Here is a 24,579-nt window from a genome sequence, read left to right as displayed (position 1 = left end):
GAATTAAATATTTAAATAGTGTTAAATTTTCAGTTTCGAAATATTGGTACTACTTTAGTACTATATTATTATATTACTGTATTAGTTATTTTCAAGTACTTAAATATTTTTAGGGTGTAAGACACATTTAAAACCTGCTATTTACATACTTTTTGACTGAAAGTATCAGGCATACTGTATTAACTTTATTAACTGTATTAAAGCACTAACCTTGAGATACTGTTTTTATTTAATGAATCCTGAGCATTATTCAAAGTAAGCTTAAATTAGCTATTTCACTTATTAATCAAAGTGCTATTACTGTGCAACAGCAATATTTTATGTTTTATTCCTTTAATGATAGTTTAGGATTTATTTAAATATAATTACAGTCTTTTCAGAGCAATATATTCACTGCTCTGTAATAGTCTATAAGCATGATTATACCTGTAAATTAAATTGGCTTTTTACGAAAATACCGTGAGTGTTTATGTTTTGTTTCTTTTTTCAAAGACAAAAGATGTCTCAGGCTTGTCGAGTTTCCCGGAGTGTCGAGTTATGGGGAGTCCAGTCTTCGGGGTTATAATGTTGACCATATGACTCTAAAATGCTTTAAAAAACTTGAAAACTCACTACTTTTCATCTAAAATTTAAAAAATTTCCCGGGGCATGACCCCCCCCCCCCCCTGCCCTCCCCAATACTTTTTATAAGTCTGCGCCCCTGCTTGCAGTGGATCCCAATGCACTTTGGAATTCCTGTGTGATGGTCTGGATAGATGTCTTCCTCTTACACATTACGACCCACTTCAACTGTTGACGGTCTCTGTCAGTCAACAGACGAGGTCGGCCTGTACCAACTCCGACACAAAGGAAGGCCTCGGCGCTTGTTCGTGACGTCACGTCAGCTAGGCACAGCGAACGCCAGGTCTGTTGCAGGCATACTCATAATGGTGGGGTGTCTTCCTCTCTGACACAGGAAAATATGAAACTATTGGCGGTAGTTGACCAACACACATTGTTCTGAGAGATTTCTGCAATCAATTTATTGTGAAATTCATTACACTTCTTAACAAATAGTGTACTCCTGAACTTAAATTTCCACCTGTTTTAAGGATTGACATTCAAAAACAACTTCAAGGTCCAGCAGCAACAGAATTCGTGCTTCCTTACCTTATTTGTAAATCTGAAGAAGTTACATTTGTACTGGGTTGCTTTTACAAGAAACTGTGAACATATTGGTGCTCTTCTTTAGGTACCTTGGTTGACTGTGGGATGAGGAGCACTGAATGTTAATGAAAAATCTTGCGATTGTACACGTTAGGGGAGAGGGTGGGGGACAGAAGAAGTGGCAAAAGAGAGATACTTGTTTTATCAAATAAAATTTTTTTATCTTATAAAGTTTCTCCTTTCAGTTGCAAGAAGGGAATATTTATCTTTTCTAATGTGCATGTTTAAAAAAGTTTAAGCTCAGCAGTATTTTCGATGTATGAAGCTATTTTGTTTCCTGTTTAGAATTCCTTTCGTTGAAAACGACTGTAATCTAATGACTGGCAACAGTTGGACATTTACACTTGTAAATTAGTTCACATATCCAGTGACGATGTCAAACCAAAATAAATAAATAAATAAAAGAAACGATTTCATTGTAACGGGGTTGGGGTAAGTTTCGATAACAAAATGGATCAAGTAAATATAGTTACTTGATTGTAAAATTTCCGAAGCCTGCAATGGGGCAAAGCATCTTCTCATATTCAACTACGTTTGTTTCGACAGGATTCAGTAATACAGAGCTATGATCTTCCTTTGTAGTTATACGATAGTAAGAAAATCTTTCATCTAAATAAAACTGCAGAATCCAAAACAATACCAAACATTTTGTCCAAAAATAAGAGATTTATAGTGATAAGCACGCCCAGGCGTTTCTGCCTGCAAGAGACCTGGCGTTAGCCGTGACTAGCTGACGTGACGTCACCAACAAGCGCCGAGGCCTTCCTTTGAGTCGGTGTTGCCTATACTCTCTTGTGCTGTACGTGTCCCTTCACGTTTCTACTTCACTATCACATCGGAAACAGTGGACCTAGGAGTGAGGAAATCTCGCGTACAGACGTATGACACAGGTGACATCCAGTCACCTAACCGTATTCAAAGTCTGTGAGTTCCACAGAGCGTCCCATTCTGCTCTCTCACGATGTCTAATGATTACTGAGGTTGCTGAAATGGATTACCTGGCAGAAACTAGGTGGCAGCACAATGCACCTAATATGAAACACGTATGTTTTGGTGGATGTGCGGATACTTTTGATTACATAGCGTAAGTTTGCATCTGGAAGCCCCAAAGCAGCGAATTTTATGTCCAAATCGACACTGCAGCTATTTAAGTCAATTTTGTTGGCGCTGAGCTTACTTTCTGCATACACAGGCACACCACTGTGGACAATAGTTTTTCAAAGTGGAGGCTGCGATCCCCTGGGGCGCAGAAAGTTGTAGAGGGGGTGCCAGCTCTTATTGAAATACTTATTTTTCATATTACGCAAGAACATGGCTTTCACTGAACAAATATTACTAGCGTCAGATTCGCATTTCCATGAACCAAGGAAGCTCTGTCATTGTTCATTTGCTTTCTCATTTGACAAGAACTGACCAGTAGATCTGTGAGGAGGAATGCTGAAGAAAGTCGCGAATTACACTTCATCACACAGCTCGTGGTCTTGCGGTAGCGTTCTCGCTTTCCGCGTACGATGTCCCAGGTTCGATTCCCGACAGGGTCAGGGACTTTCCTTGCCTCGCGATGACTGGGTGTTGTCCTGACGTCTTCATCGTCATCATTCATCCCCATTACGGTCAGAGGAAGGCAATGGCAAACCACTTACGCTAGGACCTTGCCTGGTCAGCAGTGCGGGTCTTCCCTACGCTCCTCGGAGTATGGGACCTCATCATCACCAACACAGCTCCAGCAGGATTAGCTATGAGGGCTGTTCAATAAGGAACGATCATAATATTTTTTGACAACATACCTTTACTCATCTTCATAATTTTGATGGTACTTCTCAAAGTAGTTTCCCGTGAATGCGATGCACTTGTCCCAGCGTTACTGACAGTCTTCAAATAGATGCTGGAAACCATTTTTTGAGAGATCCTTCAAAATCGCCACCGCAGCCTTCGCCACTGCTTCTGATGATTGATAATACCTCCCACGAAGGCATTTATCCATGTTAGGGAACAGAAAAATGTCACATTGGGCTAAATCCGGACTATAGGGAGGGTGAGGGATGCACTTCACGTTGATTTTCGCAAGACACTCAGCAACAACATGGGCAATATGTGGCCGCGTATTATCAAGGTGCAGCATCCAGCCTGCTTCACGGAAATATGGTCTTTTGCGCCTGATATGGACTTAGTGTTTTCAGGACATCCCTGTAGTGTTGCCCAGTTACTTATGTGTGTGTATAGGTACAACATGCCGATAAACCATTCCATGAATATCAAAGAATGAGATGACCGTAACTTGCCATCAGAAGCAACTACTTTTGCTTCTTTGGGAGTTGGTGATGAAGGAGATTTCGACACTGAGCTTTGCTGTTTGCTCTCAGGATCAAAATGATGTAGCCATGTTTCATCAGCAGTGATTACGTTTAAATGAAACTCCGGATCTTCCTCTAACATCAACCCACGTGACTTCTTAAGTAATAGAACCCAGTACGTTATCCTCGATGGTGGGTGTTCATCGGAGATGAGAGTATCATCTGGAGTGCCCCAGGGAAGTTGGTAGGTCCGCTGTTGTTTTCTATCTACATAAATGATCTTTTGAATAGGGTGGATAACAATGTGCGGCTGTTTGCTGATGATGCTGTGGTGTACGGGAAGGTGTCGTCGTTGAGTGACTGTAGGAGGATACAAGATGACTTGGACAGGTTTTGTGATTGCTGTAAAGAATGGCAGCTAACTCTAAATATAGATAAATGTCAATTAATGCAGATGAATAGGAAAAAGAATCCTGTAATGTTTGAATACTCCATTAGTAGTGTAGCGCTTGACACAGTCACGTCCATTAAATATTTGGGGGTAACATTGCAGAGCAATATGAAGTGGGACAAGCATGTAATGGCAGTTGTGGGGAAGGCGGATAGTCGTCTTCGGTTCATTGATAGAGATGTGGTTCATCTGTAAAGGAGACCCCTTATAAAACACTAATACGACCTATTCTTGAGTACTGCTCGAGCGTTTGGTATCCCTATCAGATCGGATTGAGGGAAGGCATAGAAGCAATTCAGAGGCGGGCTGCTAGATTTGTTACTGGTAGGTTTGATCATCACGCGAGTGTTACGGAAATGCTTCAGGAACTCGGGTGGGAGTCTATAGAGGAAAGGAGGCGTTCTTTTCGTGAATCGCTACTGAGGAAATTTAGAGAACCAGCATTTGAGGCTGACTGCAGTACAATTTTACTGCCGCCAACTTACATTTCATGGAAAGACCAGAAAGATAAGATAAGAGAGATTAGGGCTCGTATGGAGGCATATAGGCAGTCATTTTTCCATCGTTATGTTTGGGAGTGGAACAGGGAGAGAAGATGCTAGATGTGGTACGAGGTACCCTCCACCACGCACCGTATGGTGAATAGCGGAGTATGTATGTAGATGTAGATGTAAACTTGAATTGCATGCAGACCTGCATGCGATTGTCCTTTTGTTCGGGAATCAAGAGTCTTGGAACCCATTGCGCACATATACGTGTCACGAGTAATTTTTCTGTCACCAACTTGTGAGTGGCACCCAATGAAATGTTCAGTATTTCAGAAAGTGACCTTCAGGTAATTCGTCAATCCTCCCACACAATGACAGTAGCAGTGTTGATGTTTTCTTCCGTAAGAGCCGTAACCGGAGCACCTCCTTTGAAACTGATTGTCTGCCTTCTTTAAACATTTTAAACCACCTTCGAGTTGTGCTGTAGGGAAGAACAGACTCTCCACAGGCCTTCTGTAGCATTGTATATGCCTCAGCTGAAGATTTTTTGAGACGAAATCAGAATTTCAAAGCCGCATATTGTTTCTCGCATGTTACCTCCATTGCAGCGGTAGGCCATACGGAACATGTCTGACCTTGACTGCCTCTCACAGGAGGGAATCAGGAGTCCCATAAATGAAACTACTGCAACCTGTTTGTTGCACATTAAGCTAACAGAACATCATAAGATTAAATTTTAGCGCGAGAAATTATGACCATAAAAGAAATTCTGATCATTCTTTATTGAACAGCCCTAGTACATACCAAACATTTAACAACCACCACTGACAATAAACCGCTTGACAATGTGACCGCCAGTTCCTTGCAAGACTGCCACAAGAATATACAGGGTTATTACAAATGATTGAAGCGATTTCACAGCTCTACAATAACTTTATTATTTGAGATATTTTCACAATGCTTTGCACACACATACAAAAACTCAAAAAGTTTTTTTAGGCATTCACAAATGTTCGATATGTGCCCCTTTAGTGATGCGGCAGACATCAAGCCGATAATCAAGTTCCTCCCACACTCGGCGCAGCATGTCCCCTTCAATGAGTTCGAAAGCATCGTTGCTGCGAGCTCACAGTTCTGGCACGTTTCTTGGTAGAGGAGGTTTAAACACTGAATCTTTCACATAGCCCCACAGAAAGAAATCGCATGGGGTTAAGTCGGGAGAGCATGGAGGCCACGACATGAATTGCTGATCATGATCCCCACCACGACTGATCCATCGGTTTTCCAATCTCCTGTTTAAGAAATGCCGAACATCATGATGGAAGTGCGGTGGAGCACCATCCTGTTGAAAGATGGAGTCGGCGCTGTCGGTCTCCAGTTGTGGCATGAGCCAATTTTCCAGCATGTCCAGATACACGTGTTCTGTAACGTTTCTTTTGCAGAAGAAAAAGCGGCCGTAAACATTAAACCGTGAGACTGCACAAAACACGTTAACTTTTGGTGAATTGCGAATTTGCTGCACGAATGCGTGAGGATTCTCTTACTGCCCAGATTCGCACATTGTGTCTGTTCACTTCACCATTAAGAAAAAAATGTTGCTTCATCACTGAAAACAAGTTTCGCACTGAACGCATCCTCTTCCATGAGCTGTTGCAACCGCGCCGAAAATTCAAAGCGTTTGACTTTGTCATCGGGTGTCAGGGCTTGTAGCAATTGTAAATGGTAATGCTTCTGCTTTAGCCTTTTCTGTAAGATTTTCCAAACCGTCGGCTGTGGTACGTTTAGCTCTCTGCTTGCTTTATTCGTCGACTTCCGCGGGCTTCGCGTGAAACTTGCCCGCATGCGTTCAACCGTTTCTTCGCTCACTGCAGGCCGACCCGTTGATTTCCCCTTACAGAGGCATCCAGAAGCTTTAAACTGCGCATCCCATCGCCGAATGGAGTTAGCAGTTGGTGGATCTTTGTTGAACTTCGTCCTGAAGTGTCGTTGCACTGTTATGACTGACTGACGTGAGTGCATTTCAAGCACGACATACGCTTTCTCGGCTCCTGTCGCCATTTTGTCTCACTGCGCTCTCGAGCGCTCTGGCGGCAGAAACCTGAAGTGCGGCTTCAGCCGAACAAAACTTTATGAGTTTTTCTACGTATCTGTAGTGTGTCGTGAGCATATGTCAATGAACGGAGCTACAGTGAATTTATGAAATCGCTTCAATCATTTGTAATAGCCCTGTATTGCTAATCACAGCCATTGTAACTGTCCACTCGATTTCTGCCAGGCTTCTGAGTCAGTTCAAGAGTAGTGTCGGCTGAAAATTGTTTTCTAATGCGTGTTCGGTAGAAGTAGTTAACCGGATTTAAAATAAAGTGATACAAGTGCCTCTCTTCCCATGGGTGATTGGCTGATTCGTAGAGGTGAAAAGGGATCTCATGAAGTGATTCACCTAGTGCCTCTTCTCTTACGAAAGTATGGATTCTAATACCGGAACAGATTAGAGTTTAGCCAAAATACATTTATCTTTCGCATCTCACTCTGTTCCGATAGCAACGTTAGTTCTAAACGCAAAACGAAAGTACGTAAAAAAACAAGCTGATTATCTGACATCAGCATTCTTTGAATAGTGAACAACGTGTTCTTTGTTTGGGGACTTTAGTCAACAATAGGCCGAAGACCTTAAAACTAAAGACACATCTGCATACAAAACATCCAGATCATGTAAGTAAACTCATCGAATTTTCTAAGCGCCGTGAACAGCTACTAAATACAAGGATCAGATTCATCAAAAAATTGGTATCACTTCCTAAAAAGGCCGTAAGAGCATCCATAGAGGTATTCTGCTTAACTACAAAATCCAAATCACCACACATTGCCGGCCGAAGTGGCCGTGCGGTTCTAGGCGCTGCAGTCTGGAACCGCGAGACCGCTACGGTCGCAGGTTCGAATCCTGCCTCGGGCATGGATGTGTGTGATGTCCTTAGGTTAGTTAGGTTTAACTAGTTCTAAGTTCTAGGGGACTAATGACCTCAGAAGTTGAGTCCCATAGTGCTCAGAGCCAACCACACATTATCGGCGAGATATTATCTCTTCCCGCAGCCGTCAAAGTTTGCGAAATCATGCGTGGAAAAAGGTTTCGCAAGAGTCTGAAGTCGATACCATTCTCAGATGATACCGTGGCTCGTATCATTGACGCAATAGCCACTGACATGAAAAATCAATTGCTACCAACTCTTCATGAGAGCCGACAATTCGCCATGCAACTTTATGGCAGTACAGATATCGGAAATTTCCCCAAGCTTCTTCTTTTTGTGCGCCATGTTCATGGAAATGAAATGCACGAGAACATCCTGTTTTGTAAACCTCGGGAAGGGAGGATTATTGGCGAAAATATTTTCTTTCTTGTGAATTACTTTTTTGTTCACAACAATCTGTCATGAAGAAATTGTGTTTGGATGTAACGACGGGGTGGTAGCATTTACTGGAACTAGAAAGGGACTCTCGGTAAGCGAATGTGCTGTTTCTCCTTCTCTAAAATTCTCACATTGCATGATACACAGGGAGCGATTAGTCCTAGCTTCTAAAGAGGCACAACCGAAAGTACTCTACCATGCAGTCAGTGTTTTAAATTTTGTAAAAGCACGTGCTTTGAAGAGTAGTCTATTTTGTATTCTTCGCCAGAAGATGGATTGTACTCATGATTCGCTTCTAACGCATGTGGAGGTACGTTGTATGTCTCGTGGCAAAGTCCTTCGTTATGTTGTGGAGTTGAAGGATGCAGCTCGGCTTTTCTATTGAACGGCAGTCTTACCTCGCAGCTCTGTTTCTGCCTGAAAAATGTCTTCTAACATTGTCCCACGTCTTTGAGAAACTGAATGATCTTAATGTATCACTTCAAGGCAAAAATAGTAATATCATCTTTCCAAGTGAGAGAATTCTTGCCTTCTAGAGAAACTTGGACTTTGGAAAACCCAAATGGGGCAGGGTAACTACGACATATTTTGTTATCTGAGCGATTACATGATGGAAAATGAATTAGATGTAGGTAAAATTAGTAGAATTGGTGTAGTACATCTCTAAAACTTTGGTCAACAGTTGAAGCATAAATTTCCAGAGTCTTCATTTGAGTATAACAGAGCCCAGAATCTGTTCGATAAGATCATAACGGACCAATTGGCAACAACAGCGCAGGAGAAGCTAACAGAATTCTCAAGCGAGAGAACATTTCGAAATAATTTAATTCGAAGTCTCTTGAAACTTTTAGGGTGCAGACTCGAAATAACTGTCCCAGTTTACGAAGAAGATCAGTGATTGTGTCGTTAGCCTTCACATCAACTTTCTTGTGTGAGTCAACTTTTACGCAATGGCATTATTCAAGATGAAACATCTGTCTCGATGGCAGCTGGAAAGGAATCTGCGAGTTGCTGCTTCAGAGATGCAGCCAGGACTGGATCTGCTTTGTGCACAAATTCAAGCACATACATCACACTAAAAGTGCAGGTATAAGAAAATTTCCGAATTTTGAACCGTGTGCATTTTTATTCTTGCTTATTACCTTTTTGGGTGATCATTTTGGATATAACAGTTTTTAAATTGGCACTTAAATGTCAACTGTTGTTTTATCGTCATATGTACTCCGTGATCGTTCAAATATTAAAACATTCTAAATGAATTAATAGCAGTATAGATGGAAACAGTTAAGCTTTGACTAACTAATTAGTGAACTAATTTTGAAGGGGTACATACGTAGTGAAATACACATACTTGCTCAGTTCCAATAACTGGACATGAGCTGTAGTTCTTATAAACTGGTTGTAACTGTTAAATTTCACTAACTTTGAATGGTACAGACGTATGATTTCTTTTTTTTTTTTTTTTAAAAAAAAGTTGAACTCTCAGGTGCTCGAATAATTAGTATTATTGTGGTAACTGATAGTTGCAATAATTAGAAGTAAATAAATACCGTGAGCTGTTTTTGTGCCAAGTAAGAGAAGAGCTGAGGAAGAAAAAAAAATAGAAGGAAAGGGGAATAATTTATCTTTCAGAAGCGGGTGCAACGAAAACAGTTTGAGTACCACTGCTCTAGACCATACATTCACAATTCTAGGTATTCAATACTTCTGTTGCGCTCTGTTCCTGGTTGCGCTACCCTTTCACATATACATAATACACTAGATCTCACATCCTCAACAAAGAATGATAATGTCTCATGTCTTGCACTTTGTCACTACGCATTTGCGACGGCCATAACTAAACTTACATTTTAGTTTTGTTTTTTCATTGGCAATATTTCCTCTTTTACGGTTATGTGCTTGTTCTTGGGAGTTTAACGCCTTGGAGAACTGAGCACCCTCTTAAAACCGATCTCATTACAACGTTCTTGGATTTCTTAATTTCTAAAATTTTAGATCCTGGAGCGCACCTCCTCAATCATACAAACGCACTCCCAGCAATAAAAATTACAAGTTTCGAATTTTGATAACAGTCCCAGTGAGAAATCTTCCTTTTTTCAACAAAATATTGTTCTCAAGTTCAGATGTTTAAAAAGTAATTTCCTATAATCAAAACAATAAAACTACAAGATATCGCGAAAGCGTATTATGCAGACGCTCGTATTCAAACACTCCTTACGTTGTTTAGTTCTCACACAAACATAAAACCAGATTTCGCGATGTGACTAGATCGCTAAAGTTGTTGACAGGCTTTTACAGAAGGCGGCGTGTACCGATCACAACTTCGGAACGATCAGCTTGTGTACACACACACACACACACACACACACACACACACACACAAACACACAAACATTACCTCGCCCCAAGTCCTTATCTTTCGCATCACGTTGGTCACCATTGTTACGTTCACTGGTATACATCTACATCTACATCTACATGGATACTCGGCAAATCACATTTCAGTGCCTGGCAGTGTGTTCATCGAACCATCTTCACAACTCTCTATTATTCCAATGTCGTATAGCGCGCGGAAAGAATGAACACGTATATCTTTCCGTACGAGCTCTGATTTCCCTTATTTTATCGAGGTGATCGTTCCGCCCTATGTAGGTCGGCGTCAACAAAATATTTTCGCATTCGGAGGAGAAAGTTGGTGATCGAAATTTCGTGAGAAGATTCCGTCGCAACGAAAAACGCCTTCTTTTAACGATTTCCAGCCCAAATCCCGTATCATTTCTGTGACACTCTCTCCCATATTTCGCGATAATACAAAACCTGCTGCCTTGCTTTGAACTTTTTCAATGTACTCCATCAGTCCTATCTGGTAAGGATCCCACACCGCGTAGCAGTATTCTAAAAGAGGAGGGACAAGCGTAGTGTAGGCAGCCTCCTTAGTAGGTCTGTTATGTTTTCTAAGTGTCCTGCCAATAAAACGTAGCCTTTGGTTAGCCTTTCCCACAACCTTTTCTATGTGTTCTTTCCAATTTAGCCGGCCGAGGTGACCGAGCGGTTCTAGGCGCTTCAGTCCGGAACCGCGCGACTACTACGGTCGCAGGTTCGAATCCTGCCTCGGGCATGGATGTGTGTGATGTCCTTAGGATAGTTAGGTTTAAGTAGTTCTAAGTTGTAGGGGACTGATGACCTCAGATATTAAGTCCCATAGTGCTCAGAGCCATTTTTGAACCTTTCCAATTTAAGTTGTTCGTAATCGTAATACCTAGATATTTACTTGAATTTACGGCCTTTAGATTAGACTGTTTTATCGTGTAACCGAAGTTTAACGAGTTCCTTTTCGGACTCATGTTAATGACCTCACACTTTTCGTTATTTAGGGTCTACTGCCACTTTTCGCACCATTCAGATATTTTTTCTACGTCGTTTTGCAGTTTGTCTTCTGATGACTTTATTAGTCGATAAACGACAGCGTCATCTGCAAACATCCAAAGACGGCTGCTCAGATTGTCTCCCAAATCGTTTATATAGATAAGGGACAGCAAAGGGCCTATAACACAATGGTGCCGATTATAACGATATATATGCCACCCCACTAACTACATATATGTAAGCATTGCCACCATGTGACTTCATGACCGTGTAATGAGGTGAAATGTACCACATATTAATACTTTGATATGTTGTGAAAATACGTTTTGTAATTGAAGTGATAATTTAATCGTTTGCTCAGAGACTTTTGCTAAAGATGCCAAACGGAAACGAAATACGTACCGGTATACCTTTTACTGCAAAACCAATGATATGACGTTTCACTTCTTCTCGTCATTCTATGGGTTCTTTCTTGTCTGGTTGTTACAAAGCATACACACGTTTCGCGCTGGAATTCATAGTGCGAGACAAAGGTCTCGGATATTGCTATTACGAAACTTTTCCAAATATGTCAAGGAAAATAAAAATACCGATTATTATGCAGTCTCTTGAAGGATGGGAGTAACGTCGAAAGACGGTAAATGTGAGCAAAAAGCATAGATAAATGAAATTAATGATGTAATCACGTATTCACGTAATTTTGAGCTTACTGTGTATTAATATCGTGAGGCACGACACACCATGCCATTTAAGCGACTGCTGACGTCGTTGTTCGAAGGTAATTGATCCATCAACCTAACATGATTCTTACATTAAAAATTTTACGTAAGGAATGGAATGAAATAAGGTCGTTTCACCCTCGAACAATTCGTCGCCAATCCTTTCTCTAAGGCCTCTGAAAAGAGGGATGCAAATATTCTTACAAAGCTATGGTTATTATGATGGGATATTATTGGGTTGAATACTACACTCCTGGAAATTGAAATAAGAACACCGTGAATTCATTGTCCCAGGAAGGGGAAACTTTATTGACACATTCCTGGGGTCAGATACATCACATGATCACACTGACAGAACCACAGGCACATAGACACAGGCAACAGAGCATGTACAATGTCGGCACTAGTACAGTGTATATCCACCTTTCGCAGCAATATAGGCAGCTATTCTCCCATGGAGACGATCGTAGAGATGCTGGATGTAGTCCTGTGGAACGGCTTGCCATGCCATTTCCACCTGGCGCCTCAGTTGGACCAGCGTTCGTGCTGGACGTGCAGACCGCGTGAGACGACGCTTCATCCAGTCCCAAACATGCTCAATGGGGGACAGATCCGGAGATCTTGCGGGCTAGGGTAGTTGACTTACACCTTCTAGAGCACGTTGGGTGGCACGGGATACATGCGGACGTGCATTGTCCTGTTGGAACAGCAAGTTCCCTTGCCGGTCTAGAAATGGTAGAACGATGTGTTCGATGACGGTTTGGATGTACCGTGCACTATTCAGTGTCCCCTCGACGATCACCAGTGGTGTACGGCCAGTGTAGGAGATCGCTCCCCACACCATGATGCCGGGTGTTGGCCCTGTGTGCCTCGGTCGTATGCAGTCCTGATTGTGGCGCTCACCTGCACGGCGCCAAACACGCATACGACCATCATTGGCACCAAGGCAGAAGCGACTCTCATCGCTGAAGACGACACGTCTCCATTCGTCCCTCCATTCACGCCTGTCGCGACACCACTGGAGGCGGGCTGCACGATGTTGGGGCGTGAGCGGAAGACGGCCCAACGGTGTGCGGGACCGTAGCCCAGCTTCATGGAGACGGTTGCGAATGGTCCTCGCCGATACCCCAGGAGCAACAGTGTCCCTAATTTGCTGGGAAGTGGCGGTGCGGTCCCCTACGGCACTGCGTAGGATCCTACGGTCTTGGCGTGCATCCGTGCGTCGCTGCGGTCCGGTCCCAGGTCGACGGGCACGTGCACCTTCCGCCGACCACTGGCGACAACATCGATGTACTGTGGAGACCTCACGCCCCACGTGTTGAGCGATTCGGCGGTACGTCCACCCGGCCTCCCGCATGCCCACTATACGCCCTCGCTCAAAGTCCGTCAACTGCACATACGGTTCACGTCCACGCTGTCGCGGCATGCTACCAGTGTTAAAGACTGCGATGGAGCTCCGTATGCCACGGCAAACTGGCTGACACTGACGGCGGCGGTGCACAAATGCTGCGCAGCTAGCGCCATTCGACGGCCAACACCGCGGTTCCTGGTGTGTCCGCTGTGCCGTGCGTGTGATCATTGCTTGTACAGCCCTCTCGCAGTGTCCGGAGCAAGTATGGTGGGTCTGACACACCGGTGTCAATGTGTTCTTTTTTCCATTTCCAGGAGTGTATAATCAAATTCCTCTTACTCATTTCAAAAAATGTATTGTATCTAACAAGACAAGGTACAGAAACGTGTGCTTATTCTGTAACACCAATACAAAAAAAGACACCACAGAATGGCCATATCATTCAGTTTACAGCAAAAGGTATACACCTCTTTAGCAATAGTCCCTGACCAACTGATTATAAATAAAAACGTCATTTTTACACAGAAAACAGGGTTGCCACAAGTTACCCAAAATGAAATTCCCTGATATTTCTCTGATTTCTAAACAGGTTTTAGCATTTTTCCTGACAAATTTTGAGATCTCAAATGTAAGTAAAGACATAAATTAACAAAAAACAATGTAAGGACTTCTTCTAAACGTGTGAGTAAAAATCTTAAGGTGTAACACCAACATGTTATCGTGCTTTACTTTAACCTCTTACAGTTTTGCGGTGGCTTCATATTGGTAAAGATGCTAGGTTTCAGGCATTAGCCGTAACTCCGTAACTAAACATCTGTGGACCTATGTTCATATGAACTTTTTTCTTTAGTTTTACTTGTAGAACAACATATTAAAATATTTGAATATCTTCGTGATCCACCTTGTATTGGAAAGTATGGATGATAAGAGGAAGAAAACTGTGGCAGTCGCTGGCAGTTTGTACGCTATGTACTCATGTATTTCTTGAAAGGAAATGTTTAAATGAACTTTTTTCTTTAGTTTTAATTGTAGAATAACATATAAAAACATTTGTGTGGTATCAACAGTGTTAGGGGTTGCAGTTATCGATCGCGGTCCATATTAGTATCGCTGAACCCGCGAGTCGAGACAAGCGGCGCTCCGCGGCTTGCAACAAGTCTCTAGCGTGCGCTCGGCCACTCTTGCTGGGGACGTGAAAAGGGAAAGTAGTATAGCCTTTAGCTGATAGGAAGCAACCTCTAACAAGGCGCTTAGTTAAGGTATGGCCTATGTGATGCCTCTATAGCTCTCTGTCTGTAATTATATTCCTCCTGACTATGAAGACTCCTGTACCACCAGTTAAGTACAATACAGTACTTTTTACCAACGACTTCTAATTATTTTAGTCGTTGTAGACCCAGACCATGCAGCCAGCACATTATCGACTTCTCTGACAAACCTGCTGTACATGCAAAGAAGAGATTTGCATGTTTCTATTTAGCATTGGCCACCAGCCATTCACATTGGCGACGATTCGTTCGTCGTCATCATAACAATTTGCATATCTTCGTGAATCACCCTGTATCTAAACTACTTACGAAGTGCCAAAAATGTACTGGAACAAATAAAATGCCTATAAAATGCCGCACTGTACAATTTACTTGCGGCGAGACAGTCACACTTCCTGAAATCCGTCTCCCATGGCCTCTGGCCTGGCGTGGAGCTCCGCAGTCCTGGGTTCGCAGATAAACCACGAAAATCCGTCGCCTAACAGACCCAGCATGCGGGCAGATCGGTGAGACTAGATCCGATGGTTAGGGCCCGCGCTTTAGTGGGAAACGGTGGGACTCAGACTAGCAGGCCAGAGCCGTTACGAGATACAACAGAAATGGCCTGCGGTTTTAGCCCGTCATGGAAGTTCAGTTGCATGGCCAGCTATTCACGTGTTACAGACACCATGTTGATGAAAAGAGACCGCGATGATCAATCGATGCCATAGAGTAAATGTTTCTGGAGTGAGCACTGCGTTCTGCGCATGTTGTCAACATTAAACCAGGATTGTCACGTGTTTTCGGAGCTTCACTGTGCGTGTGTGCTTTCCGCAGAGTTTGAAGTTTATAGTATCAAGAGATTTTGATATGTTTTCACCGTTTGTTGACAGTGTAATAGCTATGGTGAATTACTGTTGCTGCTACGGATGCAAAGAAAAATATCTGAAAAGAGGGATAGTAACTTTTCATGGGTACTATGTTTAAAAATTACGAGACGCACTATAATTAAGGCTTGATTCTGTAGACCTATTTTTCTACGATTTTATGACTATAGAATAAATATTACGGCTGGTACAAAAGCTTACAAACAATCGCTTCCTCTCGTATATTTGCTAGTGCAAGAGGAAAGGGAATGGTTAGTTGTTTCAGCCAATACTATCCTCCATGCATTCATCAGTGACTTGTCGATTATGTATATAGATTTGAAAGACGGGAGACAGATAAATTCAATAGAGTGGGAGTCTGTAATTGTCTTCGTATAATAAGTGTGTCGAAACCTTTTTGTTTACTATAAAGTTACAGTAGGAGACCATGTTAAGTGTGTCTAGGACATGGAGAATGATTACGTGTGATTTATATTTTAGTTTCCCGAAGGATGAACAACGAGTAAAGATGTGGCTCCAGAAAATGAGGACGAGTAATTTTGTCCCCACAACATATTCTGAAGTATGTTCAAAACACTTTGAAGAGGAATGTTTATTCATAGAAAAATTTGGACGTGTTTGGCTGAAGGTAGATGCTATACCAACTATTTTTAATTTTCCACAGCACCTCCTACCAATTTCTGCATTCAGCTTAGATACATTTTCTACACAAATCAAATAGAAAACACAATAGTGTAGCTCATCTTCTTTGGTGTATTTTGCCTTCAATTTATTTTCTTCACCATTTGATTAAGAAGCGTAAATTGTTAGTAAACATATCCCCAAACTCTTTCAATTGTGTCACTTTCCACTTCCCTTAATGGTGTTATATGGTTGACTCTTACATGACCAACTGTATTTGCTTTGCAGTACATTTATTCTCCGATCGCATTTTTCCCCCTTCTTACTCAGTCTACTATTTATTTAATAAGCTGGGAGCAAGTACGTAAAATGCGTTAAATAAACACTTCACGCCGGCCGTGGTGGCCGAACGGTTGTAGGCGCTACAGTATGGAACCGCGCGACCGCTACGGTCGCAGGTTCGAATCCTGCCTCGGGCATGGATGTGTGTGCTGTCCTTAGGTTAGTTAGGTTTAAGTAGTTCTAAGTTCTAGGGGACTGATGACCTCAGATGTTAAGTCCCATAGTGCTCAGAGCCATTTGAACCATTTTTTAAACACTTCAAAGTGTCACCAGTAAGAAAAATTGTGCTTTAGGTCGCAAAAACGAGAAAATAAAAACGCAGAAATAGGGGAAAAGAAGGACGAATTAGCAGGGATATAATCCCTAATGTGTGGCAAATTCGGTGTTCAAAAATGGTTCAAATGGCTCTGAGCACTATGGGACTCAACTGCTGTGGTCATCAGTCCCAAATTCGGTGTTTTTCGGACACTTGCGGAAGTACTAGACTATCACTGCAAAACTGTACGTCAGGCTCTGTAATACTATAAAGTGCCGTATCATACCGAAAACTACCAAAAATCGAGTGCATCTGAACAGTGACACCTATCGCAAAGAAGCAGAATGCAATATCACTTGCCCTTAAAAGTTAGGCAGCTGGTTTATTCCCGGTATCAAATGGATACTGTTAAAATGTCTGCGCAACATATATAAATAATCCACGACATGTACGAAAAGAATCCGTCTGTACTAGGGATACTAGGGATGTAGTGACATTCGAAATATACAGAGAAATACACGACGTCCCGAGAACACGTGACCAGGCCGGCAATGTATATTGACAACACAAAGTCTGTTCTTCGCATGTGAATGCTCACTGAAGATATATTTACTCTACGATCCATGCAACAGATAACTTGCGCGAATACTTTGAGAATCAATACTAATGAGGATAGGTAGCAACTCACGGCAAAGATGATAGCTGAGCAGCAGACAGGCACATGGAAAGACAATCACACTCTCACTGCTAAATTTTTGGCCATAGCCTTTGTCAGAAAACGAGAGTACACATACTTTCACACAATTACTCAGACATATCTCATGCAGACATGACCGTCATCTCCCGCCGTTTCGTCAACAGTCTCTGAGAATCAGGTCCAAACAATCCACTCTTCACGACTCCTTCACGACTCCCTGCCTCTCGTCGGCAGCTGCAAGCGACAAGAAATGGTGGCTGCACTGACTGCAAGCTCAGGGGAGAGGTAGGAAGGGGAGAAACAGTAGTAATGAGGGAGTAGGGGAGCGGCGCAGTACTCAGCTGCACCCACCCAGCAACAATGCGTGATATCTCACTAGGGGACGGCACGACCGTCGGGTCGGGGATTTGTCCGAAATTTTGTGCGGTAGAGGACCCCAAACCCCTCACGTGGTTAAAGTATTAGGACGCCGTACTCGGAAAATCCCGAGAAAAATCGATCCAAAGTTTCTTAGGTGCGTTATGAGTATAAAAAGCTAGTCTACCGCCGAGTCGCCGTCTGGCCTACATGGCTAGTCCTCGGACCCTTACGCCAAAGGTCTCGGGTTCGGTTCCTCCTCCAGCACTTTTTTTTTCCTTCTGTTGCTTACAAAATTGCAGCGCATTGTTACAGGAGAATAGTGAAATTAATTCCCGGGAAGATTGTATAAAAATTCATTCTATAACTCATCATCAATTATCGTCACCAATATTCCGAGACATGATTCAGTATGCCTGGTTTGCCTCAAAATTGTCAGAAACTTGAAACATTTTCGTAAATGTTAATGGAGCATGTTTTTGTACAGATTTATTGCAAACGCCCTATGATTGTAAAAAATCCGGTTTTATATGTTGCGCAAGAGGTCGCAAAAATTATTACTTTGTTGTTTTTACGATAATTACCACTGCGGTTCTTGTTTATAATTATTATATGTATAAAAATTGAATGTTTTCCAATCGACTTTGTTATTCTGATTAAAAAGGCAATGATTCTCCGCGTATACTTTACAATGAAAAATGGAAAACCCACCGCCATGAATTGTGTTGTACAAAAAGAAAATAATTTTTATTCAATAATGAAGCTAATTTGTTAAAGATAATGTAGGTTTGGGGAACTTTCTGAATAATTGGTGGAATAACAAAAGAAAATGAAACAGAAGAAAAAAGAAAAGGTGCCAGAGGAGGAATCGAACACGAGACTTCTCGCGTAAGAATCTGAGCCCTAAACACCTACGCCAGACGGCGGCTCGGCAGTGTATTGATATTCTATACTCATAAGGCGCTTAAGGAACTTTGGATCGATTTTTCCCGGGATTTTCCGGGTAGTGATTCCTAATATTTTAACCACGTGAGGTGTTAGGGACCCTCTTTCACCACACAAAATTGCGGACAAATCCCCGACCCCACGGTCGTGCCGTCACCTTGTCAGTAAACAAATCAATTCATCTACTGAGAAAAAACGAGATTTTTTTTCAAGTTTTTCTGATATTTCCCTGATTTAGTGAATTTTATCCATAGTGGATTTTTGTATTTATACGGTGATCTCCAGCAATATAAACATGTACGTGAATGCTCCTTAGGATGAGCACAAGCGCAAAACCGGTCGTGTGACGAATAAATAACCTTTTATTGTGACTGGTAACGTAAATTTTTCCACACCCTATTCCCTGCTTTCCAGAACTTGTGGCAATCCTGGAAAAACAAAAAGAGAAATTCACAATATATCGTAGTGTTGATATGTATTCTTCACATTAGTTTTTACATGGCCATTAAGTCACATGGGTGCAATGTGCCGGTTGATCAAAAAGTCAGTATAAATTTGAAAACTGAATAAATCACGGAATAATGTAGATAGAGAGGTACAAATTGACGCACATGCTTGGAATGACATGGGGTTTTACAAGAACAAAAAAAAAAAAAAATACAAAAGTTCAAAAAATGTCAGACAGATGGCGCTTCATCTGATCAGAATAGCAATAATTAGCATAACAAAGTAAGACAAAGCAAAGATGATCTTCTCTCCAAGAAATGCTCAATATGTCCACCATCATTCCTCAACATCAGCTGTAGTCGAGGAATAATGTTTTGCACAGCACTGTAAAGCATGTCCGGAGTTATGGTGAGGCATTGGCATCGGATGTTGTCTTTCAGCATCCCTAGAGATGTCGGTCGATCACGATACACTTGCGACTTCAGGTAACCCAAAAGCCAATAATCGCACGGACTGAGGTCTGGGGACCTGGGAGGCCAAGCATGACGAAATTGGCGGCTGAGCACTCGATCATCACCAAACGACGCGCGCAAGAGATCTTTCACGCGTCTAGGAATATGGGGTGGAGCGCCATCCTGCATAAACATCGTACGTTCCAGCAGGTGTTTATCAGCCAAGCTGGGGATGGTGCGATTCTGTAACATATCGGCGTACCTCTCACCCGTCACGGTAGCAGACACTGACGTTTTGCTGTCCAGCGCCGTATGGAACTTCGGTGTTTTTTTTTTTTTTTTTTTTGTTTTTTTTTTGTGGTTCTAAGAAAACCCCATGTCATTCCAAGCATGCGTGTCGATTTGTACCTCTCTATCTACATTATTCCGTGGCTTATTACGTTTTCAAATTTATACTTACTTTTTGATCACCCGGTATTTACACTATGTGGTCAAAAGTATCCAGATACCCCCGAAAACATACGTTTTTCATATTAGGTGCATTGTGCTTTCACCTATTGCCAGGTACTCCATATCAGCGACCTCGCTAGTCATTAGACATCGTGTTAGAGCAGAATGGGGCGCTCCACGTAAGTCACTGACTTTGAACGTGGTCAGATGATTGGGTGTCACTTGCGTCATATGTCTGTAGGCGAGATTCCCACACACCTAGACGTTCCTAGGTCCAAGGTTTCCGATGTGATAGTGAAGTGAAAACGTGAAGAGACACGTACAGCATAAAAGCGTAAAGGCCGACCTCGTCTACTGACCGAAAGAGACCGCTGACGAAGAGGGTGGTAATGTGTAATAGGCATACATCCATCCAGACCATCACACAGGAATTCTAAACTGGATCAGGTTCCACTGCAAGTACTATAGCAGTTAGGCGGGAAGTGATAAAACTTTGATTTCATGGTCGAACGGCTGCTCATAAGCCAAACATCACGCCAGTAAATGCCAAACGACGCCTCGCTTGGTGTAAGGAGCGTAAACATTGGACTACTGAACAGTGGAAAAACGTCGTGTGGAGTGACGAATCACGGTACACAATGTGGCGATCCGATGGCACGGTGTGGGTATGACGAATGCCCGGTGAACGACATCTGCCAGCGTGTGTTGTGCCAACAGCAAAATTCGGAGGCGGTGGTGTTATGGTGTGGTGTTTTTCACGGAGGGGGCTTGCACCCCTTGTTGTTTTGTGCGGCACTATACATTGATGTTTTAAGCACCTTCTTGCTTCCCACTGTTGAAGAACAGTTCGGGTATGGCGATTGCATCTTTCAACACCATCGAACACCTGTTCATAATGCGCGGCGCTGTGGCGGAGTGGTTACACGATGTAATGGACTGGCCTGTGCAAAGTCCTGACCTGACTCCTATAGAACACCTTTGGGATGTCTTGGAACGCCTACTTCATGCCAGGCCCCACCGACCGACGTTGATACCTCTCCTCAGTGCAGCACTGGGTGAATAATGGGCTGCCATTCCCCAGGAAACCTTCCAGCACCTGATTGAATGTATGCCTGCGAGAGCGGAAGATGTCATGGTGGGCGCCATGAAATTGTGTCATTTTCAGCCAGGTGTCTGGATACTTTTGATCGTATAGTGTACGTATTTCATGGGTAGCATGTATAACATTATACGTCGCAGCGGCTATTTATAGTTACTTTGCGATCTAATACACGTTTACTATATTAAATCTCCAATGGCGAATTGTTCTAGTGAGTTAAAAAAAGAGTAAAAGAAAAGAAAGGTCTCTGCATTGTGTGGAACGCCGTTCCGGCCGAAACTAAGCCCTGGATCTTGGGCCATATATTGCTGTCCACTGTTTTATCTTTTAGATCGAAATCAGCGCCAATTTTTAAGCTATTATTTAACCCCTTCGTTTCCATATTCTCAACTGTTAAACTGTTATCACATGGGAAAGTTTGTTGTGAAAGTTAGATACAGTTCCAGCTGAAGATACTGAGATAAGATAAAGTTGTTCACGTATCAATGCTGTTGACTTGAGGCAAACAGAACCAGTCGCGTGCTGAAAGCAACGATCTGTGACACATCCGTAGTGCCACAGACAAGAAAATTGTGCCATAGCGCCTTGATACAGAAGTGAGTTGTTCAAACGCATGCAGCCAGCACCTCATATAGATAGAAGCCTGCTCAGCGGCCGGTGACGTCATCGCTCCGATCGCCGCATTCCATACGGTAAAGTGAAAAATTCGTGAAGAAATAATTTTAACTCTTTGATGATCTATGGAATGGCAACATTTTCACTTTGAAGTGACATTACTGTTGCGAGCGCTTTGAAATAGTTTTGAAACAAAACGGTGTAGCGTGTGTTTGTGTGGCAGTCTTACACTGCAGCACTTATATGTCAATTATTATTGTTTTTTCCGTCTTAATTTTACTAGAAATTAAAAAAAATTTACCACATGAATTTTGTTTTTATTTACAAAGCATCTCCCGTAGTCATTGTTGTTTTTATCCTCTTGTTTACATGTTTTGAAGTCCACTGTTGTTTCCTCTGTTGTTAACTGAGGTTGAGATCGAAAAAAGCATGACCGTACATTTAACTCTCGTGATTTCTCAGCTTTTGCGAATTCGCTCTTTTCTTTGAGGCAACTGTCTTTTGCGAAGTTTACAAAACTGAAGAGAAGTAATCGCAAATGTCACAATACACAAAGCGAGTTCGTAAAGGCCGAGAAATCGTGAAAGATGAATGTGCAACCACTTCTTTTTTATTTATCTCAGTCTCCACTAGCAACGAAGGAAAAAGCAGTGGATTCAAATATGTAAACAAGACGAAAAACCACCATTGACGACAGACGGTGCTTTGTAACGTAAGAGCAAAACGCATGAGGCGAAAAACTCTTGAATTGCAGTAAGCTTTAAAAGGGGAAAAAACAATAATGCTTGAAAACGACGCAGTGATAAATATGATAGTTCTTCAAATTTCGTACAGACTTCCCTACGATACCTCTCTCCATTCAAATGTCTCACTTGCTCAAGATGCGTTTACACGTTGTTCGCAGAAAGTACAGTATTTACAGACCTACTTTACAAATTTCAACGAATTCGTTTCTAAGTTAACTGAATTTCAGTAAATGCCTTCAAATGATGTAATCACACACCAAATTACGGGTTACTAATAAATTTTCACTGGGTTAGCTCGAATAGTTACGAAAACTGCTTTCTTGTGTTTAAAACTCAGCTACGGTAACAGTGTGTCAAGAATTGAATTTAAACAGTTCAGAATCATGAAGTTAGATTTCGACTGTCAGGAAATTTGAGAGTGTACAGTACCCTTTAACTAAATGATAGTGAAAAACCGAATACTTAGCTATTAGGGGCAGTCAAATGAAAACGAGACAGCTGGGAAAAAAGAAAGTAAACTGTTTCTTATTTCAAAAGTAATCCCCATAGGTGCTAATATACTTATCCGTCTGTGAGACTTGATGGCCAATGCAGTCATGGAAACATGTTTGCGGTTGTGTAAGTAGCCATGATTGTACCCAGGCATGCAAATCGACAGGGCTACAGAAATACGGAAGTGTACTAACAATTATGGCGATTACTTTTAAATGGTTCAAATGGCTCTGAGCACTATGGGACTCAACTTCTGAGGTTATTAGTCCCCTAGAACTTAGAACTAGTTAAACCTAACTAACCTAAGGACATCACAAACATCCATGCCCGAGGCAGGATTCGAACCTGCGACCGTAGCAGTCTTGCGGTTCCAGACTGCAGCGCCTTTAACCGCACGGCCACTTCGGCCGGCACTTTTAAAACAATAAAAAGTTTACTAATTTTTTTCCCATCTGCCTCGTTATCATTCGACTACCTCTTATACATTCGGCCTCTCATATGGATTGCACTGACCAAAATTTCAATCGAGAGTTCAGAGGGTAGCAAATTATGATTGTTGGTGTCGTTAAATTCCTGACAGTACGCAGTCACTGTCAAAATTTAGGTTCTGTCAAAAAGAATCATCCAATATAATCTGAAACTAATAAACATATGCAATGAAGTTTGTTTTTTGATGAACAAGGAAACTCAAAAAGTTTTTTTTTCACACGTGTTCAATATGCCCCCCCCCCCCCCCCCTCCCATTGAGATGCACGGTTTACGTCAGTGCGGTATTCAAACTGTTCCCACACTGCAGCGAGCATGTCCTGAGTTACAGCTTCCACAGCTGCTGTTGTACGCTGTCTCAGTTCATTCATTGCTGTTGGGTACGGTGCCACACAGGATCTTCTCCCACAACAAATAATCGCATACAGTCAGGCCCGGTGACCTTGGATGACAGTAATGGAAAGGCTGAATCATTTGGTCCAGTACGACCGGTCCACTGTTCAGTAATCCTTTGATTTATAATCTCCCGCACTTCCAGATGCCAGTGAGGCAATGACCCATCCTCTTGGTAAATGAAGTCGTGGTGGTGGTGGTGGTGGTGCGTTGGAGCTTATGGGCGCTCAACATCGAGGTCATCAGCGCCCTGACACACATTAAAAGGAACGAATGTGGACAGACCTAAGAAAACTAAAGCACACACTCAAAGAAAGCAGGAAAAGAAGGAAAATGCTACATAAAAAAGTACAACCTAAGGAAAGGGGAAACATAGCAACAAGAATGTCACAGAAAATTTTTATTCGCTGGCCACTTACATAAAATATGGGCGAGCTTGTCACACAGTGAGTAAATTAAAATCCTCTCCCTAAAATCGTTGTAAAAACATTTGACAGGGCACAGAACTTTAAAACTTTAACCACATTCGTCCGAGTGTTGCCTAAAAGAGATGGCAGGTCCGCTGGCAAGTCAGCCGCGACCCGCTGGTCAGAAAATAAAACGCAATCCAATAAAACGTGGCGCACAGCACCACACATTGGAGGGTCCTCTCGCCGGAGCAGGAAGCCATGCGTCATAGGGCTGTGGGCTATTCGAAGCCGAATGAGGAGAACCTCGTCCCGTCGACGGGGCTGAAAGGAAGTACACCACACACGCGTTGTGGGCTTG

This window comes from Schistocerca americana, chromosome 9 (assembly GCF_021461395.2).
Source record: "Schistocerca americana isolate TAMUIC-IGC-003095 chromosome 9, iqSchAmer2.1, whole genome shotgun sequence".
Taxonomy (NCBI): domain Eukaryota; kingdom Metazoa; phylum Arthropoda; class Insecta; order Orthoptera; family Acrididae; genus Schistocerca; species Schistocerca americana.
The sequence above is the reverse complement of the archived record's forward strand: the minus strand, read 5'-3'. Positions refer to the sequence as shown.